Source organism: Lycorma delicatula, chromosome 10, assembly GCF_047948215.1.
Source record: "Lycorma delicatula isolate Av1 chromosome 10, ASM4794821v1, whole genome shotgun sequence".
In the NCBI taxonomy this organism is placed as follows: Eukaryota; Metazoa; Arthropoda; class Insecta; order Hemiptera; family Fulgoridae; genus Lycorma; species Lycorma delicatula.
The window spans coordinates 71,166,951-71,177,752 of record NC_134464.1 but is presented as its reverse complement, the minus strand read 5'-3'; positions in this window follow the sequence as shown (position 1 = coordinate 71,177,752).

The following is a 10,802-nucleotide window of genomic DNA, read 5'->3' as shown; positions in this document are numbered from 1 at the left end:
ATGGTTAGAGCTTCGTTAAAAAATCACAACTCAAGAAACAGCTAAAAGTGTTTAGGAATTTGAAGGTTTTCATTGTAAAAGTTTGTTGTTAGTACACTAAATTCATGAATCTAATTTAGTTACATTTGGCAAAAACATTTAACAAACTCATGTGTAATGAAACTTAAACCACATAAAAGTTTGTGGCAGGCCATAGGCTCGCTTTTTCCCTAGTGCTTTTTTAAAAGAGATGAAAAGAATTCATTCCAAATACAGAGTGGGCTATGAAAAAGTACCCCCCAAAAATCTACAGTAACCTATCTAAGATTGATATTAAGAACTAACATACCTTCACTAATTTTCAGAGTAAATGTTGAAAATGGTTTCCATCAACAGCTAAACACTTGTGTTCACAGTTTAACAAATGCAGGTACACATGCATCAATTCTGCCAGGATAATACTGTTAATGCAAGTTCTGATATTCTCCTTCTGTTCATAGATTGTGTGTGGGTTGTTCTGATAAACTTGTCCTTTCAATATTTCCCATAAATAAAAGTTACATGTCGACAAGTCAGGTGATTGGGGTGGTCATAAGCTTCTAGTCACTGTTCGCAAAGCTGTAAACAGTTCATGAACATGAGCAAATGAACTCAAAGTCATCCAGAATGGTCAGGTAAACATCTGTGTAAACTGATTTAAAAAAATATTGGACTAATAACATATGTGGCAACCACACACACACACACAAACCCAAACTCAAACATCTATCTTCTGGTCTTGAAAGAGTATCTCGTGTATTAGGTGTGGAGTTTCTGTTAAATGGAGTCATGCCTTGTCTGACATTATAAAATAAACGGGTCCAATCTACCTCTATAACCATATTCAACAACCAGCAGCAAAAAGCCAGACCTTTTTCCTTGACTGGTTTTTCAGTTGTTGCCCAATTATATGTGGTATGGTGTCAACTTCAAACTGTTTAGGACAGATCTGCAGGTTGTTATACTCACCCCGACCTGTTGTGATAGTTTTCTGGTAGACTTCAGAGGATTATGAAGCATCACTTCGGAAACGTGGCACAAAGCTCAGAAGTGTGAACTGATGGCACACTGTCCTTTGGGACATTTGCAACTGATCCCATTTGGTGCCATTTATTCACCAATTGTTGAATATTATGTTTAGCTGGGACATGACGATTAGGAAACATTTTACGAAATAACTTCTGGGTTTCCTTCAAAGAACTGGTTTTTATGTACGTCTACAATAAAACTCACTCTGGTATCGAATACATCGTTAATGTACGCACAGTACAACACATCTCACCTTCTCGATCTCAGCAGACAACTGATGGTCAGAACATGGAATCAAGGGGAGGAAGAGATGATCACATGACTCAAGTGAGGGAAGTTCTTATGTAGGAATGTAAGATGTTCTTGAGTAGGAATATCCCCTTCTAATTTTTCATGCCCATCTCCTGTGCATAAACTTATGATGTTAATTTTCTATTCAAAATTACATATTCTGGCGGGGGATACTTTTTCATGACCCACCTGTATAATTCTCAGTACTATTTTCTTCTTAACATATTTTAAAATGAAAATCCTTTAATTAATTCCCAAAACCTCTTGGAATCCTTAATATTATAAAAGTGCTCTCTAATTTGTTGCTAGTACGACTTTTGTTTTTGGTTTAAACATGAAGTAGCCCAAACATCTACTCCTTTACTCTGGTATTTCCTTGATCCTTATCAAGCTTTATATCTGCTACCCTCTAAAATGTTAACACAAGATATAAACAGCTTCATTTACATCTTCAGGTAGACCTCCGGGTTGGTCTAGTGGTGAACTCGTCATTACAAATCAGCTGATTTCAAAGTCAAGAGTTCTAAGGTTCAAATCCTAGTAAAAGTAGTTATGGATTTGGGTTTCCAAATCCTAGTAAATTTGGATACTAGATCGTGGATACCAGTGTTCTTTGGTGGTTGGATTTCAATTAACCACACATCTCAGGAATGATCAACCTGAGACTGTACACGACTATACTTCATTTACATTCATACATTTTAACCCCATTTATCCTCTGAAGTAATACTTACAGTAGTTCTGGAGGCTAAACAGAAAAAGAGAGAGGTAGATCAATTAGCAAAGACAGGTATGCAAGCATTGTTCAATCAGGTTGCAAAAACATTTTTAGTGTTTTTAGGTCATTTTAACTTTAGCAATAAGAAAGGACATGGACATTATTGTTCACATCATTAGATTTTAAAGTCAATTCCAGTGGTAAGTTCAGAGAAATTTTAAAAATCACCTTAAAATCATTAACAACCTGTATGGCATGATGTGGGATCTAATTGTAATCTAAAGTGGATGAACCCATCTCACCAATAAAAGTAAACTTCCTTTACTGATTTTCCTCACTCAACCATTCAGGATAATCATATTAAAATACTTTAACATATCTATCGATCTATTCCCTTTATTATTAGTAAAAGGATTAATAAAAGGTAGAATGTCAATATTTATTTAAATTATAACACAAACCTGCAAAATTTGGGTTGTGGAATGTCTTTTAACTTTTGATAATTGATTCTTATGTATTTTTACCACTGAATCTGAAAGTAACCCTCATTATTTTCCATTACGTCAGGAGTTTTTGCAATCACAAATTTCAAAATTTGTAAAAAGTTGAAAAATTGCGAAAATGTGATATTATAAAATTAGACATAAAATGTGTTTTTTTTTTTTTTTTAATGATAAATTATATATTAACTTTTTTTACTATGCATTCTTATAACTAAACAGTTGAGTGGTCTGAAGAGGAGGGCAGAGGAGTCATTAATCCCGTAATTTATAATTAAAATTGCTACAAAATAAGCCTAATTTCTATTATAGTGCATTTTTTTAATTTAACATAGAAACATAGAAAATCATGTTGCAAGTGTAATTTTTTAAATTATTTAAACTTACTGTTTTTTGATAGTACAAAATTTGTTCTCTCAAAATATTTAAAAATAACTTCTGTAAATGGTTTTTTAAAAAGCTAAATAAAAATGTGACTATGAAGACAGTCTCTATTAATCAAATAAAATATTTATATAAAATCTAATAAAGTAGTCACTCTACTTTTCAGACTTCTTTTTATAAACTGAAATTGATAAATTTCAAAACATTATGAAAGAAAATGAACATCATTAATTAATTTGTTTTCTCTTGCTCAAATTATTACATAGTGTGAAACTCATGTTTATATTATTGTTACCTTCTTGCAGGCGAGTGTTTACAGCTGTAACAGCCTGTCACATTCCAGCTGCCAAACTCTTCTATCCTGCTAATTTTCCTCCTTCAAATTCCTTCTCTCTATTATTGCCTCCATCACTCCAAGACATCCACTGCTTTGGAGGTTGTCCATGTTTCCTCCACTCTCCTGGAGTCCATTCCAACATCCTCCTAGGCCATTTATACTCCATTCTCTGAATATGTCCATACCATTGTAATCTTCTGATCTTCTCATCTCTCGTGCACCACATTCTAGAAACTTCACAACTCCTGCGCAGCATATCTCCACAGCGAACAACTTTCCCTCATCTCTTTTTCTAATTTTCCAAGCTTCTGACCCGTACAATAATATGATCATTATTATTATTATACACATAAAAATATAATATTAAACATCTACATCTCAAAAATCAATCCCGTTTTTATGGAGTGGTGTTGTGGCAGTATCACCCAAAAACATTAGCATCCTGGTTGCAACAGGTTAAAAAATGTGGGTGTACTTCTTTTTATACTTATGCATGTTGAAGATTAAGAAGGCTTAAGATAAATATTACTGATAAATTTACTTCTGTCAGATCTAAGCATGACTATTATCTATCATGGTTATTAACTATTTTAAATACGACCATAAAAATTCCTGTTTTTATCAGAATCAACTGAAAACATAAAATATTTATAGTTTTATTAATTTTTGTATATTTTTTATGTTTATTTATTTCATAAAATATATTATCTAAAACTTTAGCTTGTATTTGTTAGTAGTAAGAACAAATTAGAGTAATAGCATACTACAAAGTATTATAATACAATTTTGTTTTGTATTTGTAAGTACGATTTCATCATTAAATTCACACTTTCAGTGTGAAATGATGGCAATTTTGTATATAAAACTAAATGAAAATTAATAATATATTTTTTGGTGATCATGAATGAATGATGACTTAATTTCTGAAGTATACTTTACCAGGTATGTAAATATTTTGGAATATAAATATTTTGAAATAGGTATGTAATATTTTAGAGTAATTTTTGTGTAGATTTTTCTTTGTCTGTTCCATGCAATTAATTAATTTTTTAATCCCTGTTCCATGTAGACCTCTCTAATCTTTTATTTTATGAAGATTGTACTCAATTTTAGCATATTCATTTATTATATTGTTATTCATTAGCTTTACTTTGTCTTTTATGTGTATTTTATTTTTTATTCTGGTGTAATAAATAAATATTTATTTAATAATTTAGTATCATATCCATTATTTAATAATATAAATTAATAATACATAAATATTTAATAAACAAAAGTAATGAAATGTATGTAGTAGAAATAACGAAAATGGATCACTGAATGTAAAAATAGGAAGAGAAAAGATTACGGAGATAGAAGAATTTTGTTATTTGGGAAGTAGAATTACTAAAGATGGACGAAGCCGGAACGATATAAAATGCTGAATAGCACAGACAAAACAAGTCTTCAGTCAAGGATGAAGGATGTAGGGGGTATACCGAAATGAAACAACTAGAATCTTGGAGAGCTGCATCAAACTAGTCAAATGTCTGAAGACAATAAAATAAAAATCCATTATTTAAAGCTGTATGTTTAATATTATTTATTTAGTTTATTTTAAGTATTTTAATGTTCTATAAATTAAAGGTTGTCATTTTTTGACTCCAAGGATGAAAAGATTTGAAATGTATTATAATATCTTGTTTTGTTGGCTTTCTATATCTTTATATCGATTTTATTAGTGATAAAAGCTTTGTTAAATTTTATTTCCAAGTAACCAATATTGTTATTACTTGATCTGTTTAAATAAATTGAATATTATTTAAAGAATTCATTTCTTTAATTATTGTATTTTCTTCATCATTAAATTGTTGGTTATTAATTATATTGGATAGCAGGGTGTTTTATAGTTCATTCATAAAGATATCGGCTAAAATAGTAGAAAGTGGAGATCCTAGAGTTATAATATCGAAGAGATCTTGGAGATCTTAGACTGTTAACGAATGACAATATAATAAATGAGTACGCTGAAATTGAATATAATATAAATTATAATAAATTTAATAAAATATTTAAAACTTTTAAATTAAAAACAGTGTATACAACAAATAATAAAATACATAAACAATGAAGATTCTTCTATAACATGATGATCCTTTTATAACAAATCATGATAATAATTATAATTTAGAAAATCAAGGACTGTATAATCTTAATTGCAAATACTGCAACTTAAAATATATTAGAATGACGAATTGTTCATTCTCCATAAGAATTAAGACATTAATTGTATAATTAAAAATAATAAAGAAAAATCTGATTCTGGTAAACACATTTTAGAAACTGGACATAATTATAACCCTAATGAATATATTAAAATATTAGAATACACTGATAATTATTATGAAACTAGCATATTAGAAAAATTTCATATATATTTGAATAATAGTAAATTGATGAATGAAAAAATCAAATTCGATAACTACTCTGGCTAGTAATAATTATTAAAGAAAAACTAATCTTTGAAGAGTTATATCTTATAAACTGCATTGTGTAAAGAATAATTTTATAACCCATTAAATCTTGATTTGTCTTTATGTATTAAAATTTATTGTTGAAAATTTCAATTTATTGGAGAAAATTCTACAGGAATTATGATAAGTTTTATGTTTAAAGTACCTCTTATTTTTTGTTTTCATGGTAATACAGTTTCAATGTTTCATCAGTTTATTTTTTTATATCATCATTACTTTACATAATGTATAGATAAGATATAATTCTACAAAGAAATTTTTTAATTCATGATGTATTTGTAATTCTAGTCAATTATGATTTTATAATTTTTTTTGTACAAAAAGGTTATTTATTGAATTACTTGTGGTACAGTTGTCACTGGTTATTATGATCATATTGGGTTATTCGAAATGGAGTTGGAAATTGCGTAGTCGACAAACAAGAATAGGCTATTATGTACGTGTAAGATTATAAAGATTACACTGATAGACAAAAAAAGAATTTTTTAATGTTCCTCGAAGTATGATAGCATTTCTTGAATTGATTTTTTGCATTACGACGCTGTACTGTTAACAAACTTAAGACAGCAATAAGACTGAACAAAATTAATTCATTTCTAAATCCAGTGCTTAATACAAACAACACAGCTGAGTTTTTAGTTACATGTTTTGACCTGCACAGAGATGATTAATCTTGCCCATGAAGGCTCACTCTTCAGTATTAGATATGATGTCATAATATATGACTATGATATGATTTAATTCTTTGTCTAGTATTGTTTATTTATAGCTTACAAATTATGTTAAAAAAGTTAAACAATAAAAAATGAGTTAACAAAATACAGTATAGGAGCTTAAAATGCTAACTCTACATTGAAAAATGAAAAAACTTTTTAATTAAAATTAAAAAATTTTTCAAAATGGTGGGTGATAGAAAGATTCTGAGTTCATATTCATTTTCAGCATCAAAAGCAGATTAAAATCATGTATCGCATGTTAGGAAACAAAAATTATGTTTATCAGTGTTATTACAGTATTTACGAATAAGTTTTTTAGTTTAACAATTAAGCTAATTAACAATTAAATTAGAGTATATTTTTTAGAGTCCATTACATTTTTCTACTATATTATGAGCTTTTAAAAAGTTATTATTTGTTTTCTTGTGTCTTTATTTAAAAATGATTTCAAGTTGTACAAATGTCTATATTCTTCTTCGCTACCGCCACATTCTTCCAAAGCTCTTTAGATAGTACTCAAGGATTCTCAGACCTTTCTTTCACTTAATGGTTCTCTGTTTGGCTCTTCCTCCTCATCATCATCACTATTGTCTTCATCTTGTGAATTTTTAATAATGGATTACACGATGTTTGCATCACTCATGATTTCTGCAACAGTTTATTCTTCTTACAAAGCTATGCATACCATTCATGCAAGTAACCTTCAAACACTGACCCAGTCATCCATGCATTTGAATTGTTCGTATAGTTAACAGGCAGATTTGAAACATATACACTTTTTACTTGTGCCAATCATTAATGGTGTCAGTTTATATTTTCCCGTCATGTTACAAATAAGAGCTACTGAAATTCTAGCTTTCATTTCTTTACTGACAGAAGCTGTAGATTTTTTGAAAACTATGTGCTGATTTGGCGTCATTTTGTAGGAAAGTCCCGTCTCATGTATGTTGTAGATGTTTTCTGGCACGTACGTTTCAGTATAGGTTTCCAGATTGTTCATGCCTAGTCCTTAGCTAAATTAATGTCAGAATCTTGTTTTTCCCAGTGTAGTTTTTTTATAGATTATTTCATTGCGATTTTTCCATCTAATTAAACACCCATCTGTTGCAGTAAACTACTCACCTATTTTTTGTGCTAAATCATTTGCTTTTTGCAACAGGATGCTGCGATTAATAGGGGCATTCATAGAGTTGGCCTGTTTAAACCAAATCAGTAAAGCTTCAACTGTTCTATTTCCGTGCTTACTTTTCCAGTCAGTTACAGCAACATTCTCAAACTTACTTTGAAATTTAGTATACTGGTTATTGTTGATTGTGGAATTCCTAATTTAACTGCTGCATCTATTTGGGTTTTCATTTTTAAATTCAATTGTTTGAATTGCTTTGAAATTTTAACTGTATCTGCTAAACTTAAATCAGTCCTCAAGTCATGACTGTCCCAGTCCTAATAGTATAAACTCCTGATGATGTCTTCCAAGTAAGCCAAAAGATCTAGAGAATTGTTAATTTATTTATGTAACATTTATCATTTCATTGATCAAATGAAATGATAAACCTTTATTTTCTAGAATATGCCTTAAATCTCTATTTACACATGTAAAATCATTTCTAAATCGCCAAAAGCATTAATGATTTAATTGAAACTGTTGTCCTTTCCGTGTAATTTGTTGTAGTGACTATAAATAACAAAGTTTCTTATCTGTTTTAGGACATGTGTAAAAAAAAAACATTAAAAAAATAAGCTGTACTTAAAACTAACACTTAAAATCCATCTTTCACAGAAGTTTCTTTGAAAGTGTATTTCATTTAATTCATATAATAAGTCGTTTATATGAGGGTTGTTCAGTAATAATTAAAGAGGCAACAATGTAAGAGTTATTTAATAGAATAAACTGAAGATATCTGATGTACAAGTTAGTACTCCTGATATAGAAAATATTTTGATTAGAAATATTTTTATGATAAGAATTTCCATTATTATAATATTTTTTATTTATATCAAATGTTGGTTCTGCTTGAAATGTTTACATGAAAGAACAGCCTGCTGTGTAAAAGTTTTATTTTCAGAATATGTAAAAACCAGCCAAAATTCACTTGTAGATATTAAAACAGTATGATAAAAAGTGTATTAACCTTGCAAATTTTAATAAGTGGATTGAACTGTTCAAATCAGGCTCAACAAGTCACTGATATTCTTTGTAGCAGAAGACCAGTAGAAGTTTCAACTGACTTTTGCAAAATCACATTAATTCGGAAGAAATGATGCATAAAAATTGGGAAATCGCTGAAATGAATAGAGTATTGACGTTCTCATCCCATTAACCATGAAAAGCTGAATTGCTGCAAAATATGTTCAAGGTGGGTTCTAAGACAGTTGATTCAAATCACAGATATCTGAATTCATATTTGTATGGAACTTAAAACATTGGTGTTGAAAATGAATACAGAAAAATGTTAAAAAACAATTTATCAAGCGGTAATATTCTGTTCTTAAATATGCTTAACCCACCCACCAGTTTCTTTGGTCTAGTGGTAAAAATCATTGTCACAAATCATCTATTTAACAGCTGATTTTGAAATTCTGAGGTTCAAATCTTAGTAAAGGTAAGTTACTTTAATATGGATCTGAATACTACAAAGTGTATACCTGATGTACTTTTGTGGATGGGGTTCAATTATCCACATACCTCAGTAATGGTCATCTTGAGTCTGTACAAGACCACCTAATTTACATATCATCCTCATCTTATGTGGGACCATGGGGTTGCTTATTGTTCACATATTGGATAGATTGCTATGTACACATAAGGAAAATGAAAAACAAAAAAATACGCTTAACATTTAATTTTTTTGTAAATCCTGTTAATGAAGTTATATAACTTTGAAATCATACTATTATTCAAATAAATTAAAGCTGTCAAGGATAATGGAAAAAAGAACAAGGTTAAATATGTTAATATGCTACATTTTTTCAGTCAAGTGGTTTGTAATATATAACAATTCAGAGATAGTTTTTTTTTGTGGTGCATAATGTAATGTAAAATTTGTTACATAAATATTCTGTCTGCATCTGGCTTTTGCTTATTATTAAAATGATTCATCTGTTTACAAACCGATTTTTCATTAGTCAATTTATTCATTAGAACTGGAATTTAGATTTGAAGCTATTGTTATTTTAATGTATTTACTATTTATTAATGAAAATAAGTTAGTTTTGATTTTAGATGTCATCAGTTTAGATTAGTTGTTATTGATTTAAGTTTATTATGTTTTATGATACTTGTATTAATATCACATTCATTGTTATTCAGAATGAGGATATGATATTTATTACACTAATGAAGATTTGATACTTATTACAATTTTTAATTTGTAATCAGTAATTAGTAATTGCATGTACATTTTTAAAATTATTTTTATAATTAATTTTGTGTATTAATTAATAAAACAAATATTTTTTTAACAATCATTTACTCATTCGCTTCTTTAATCTTTTATTTATAATGTATTTTTAAAATGTAGATTTTCAGTCTAAATCACTGAAGTGATTTATTATTAAATGTGCCATAATACTTAAATCAAAATTTTGGAATCAGAATTATACTTAAAATAACCTGGGATTGAATAAAAACTGGAAGTTAAGATTTTAGATTTGTTTTTTATACCCTACTACACTGATTACTCAGAAATTCATGACGCTGAAGATTTTCTGAAAAAAATTATTAAAGTTTGGCGATTTAAATGTTAACAATAAAAAATTTCAGTCAAAAAAATTTAGTCCATTTTTTAAAGGATGATAGCAGTGTGTAAATAATTGCTTCCAAACAGGTTAATCAATATAATATGGGGAAAAATTATATTTATTTAAAATCACATAACTTATATGAGCTTCAGCATGTACATACACATTTAAAAAAAAAATTCCCCATAATATATATATATATATGTAAAAACCTTTGTTATTTATTTATAATCACCAGTAACATCATCATAAATAAAGATGCAACAACACAGTGAAATATAGTTATAACTTTACACAACATGTTATGGTTGAATGTATAGTCTGCACTGTAAATAATATTTATCATTTTCTTTAGTTTTAACATTTATTTACTAATACTTACTTAAATTATATTTAATGATGTTATAAAAGACTTGCACCTAAAAAGATGCGATATATATTTGTAAAAACAATATGATACTTAAAAGATAAAAAGTAATTTGGTGTACAAAGCCAGATACCATTTTTCAGCTAGAGCTGAAAATGAACATATACGACCAAAGACAACATTGAAAT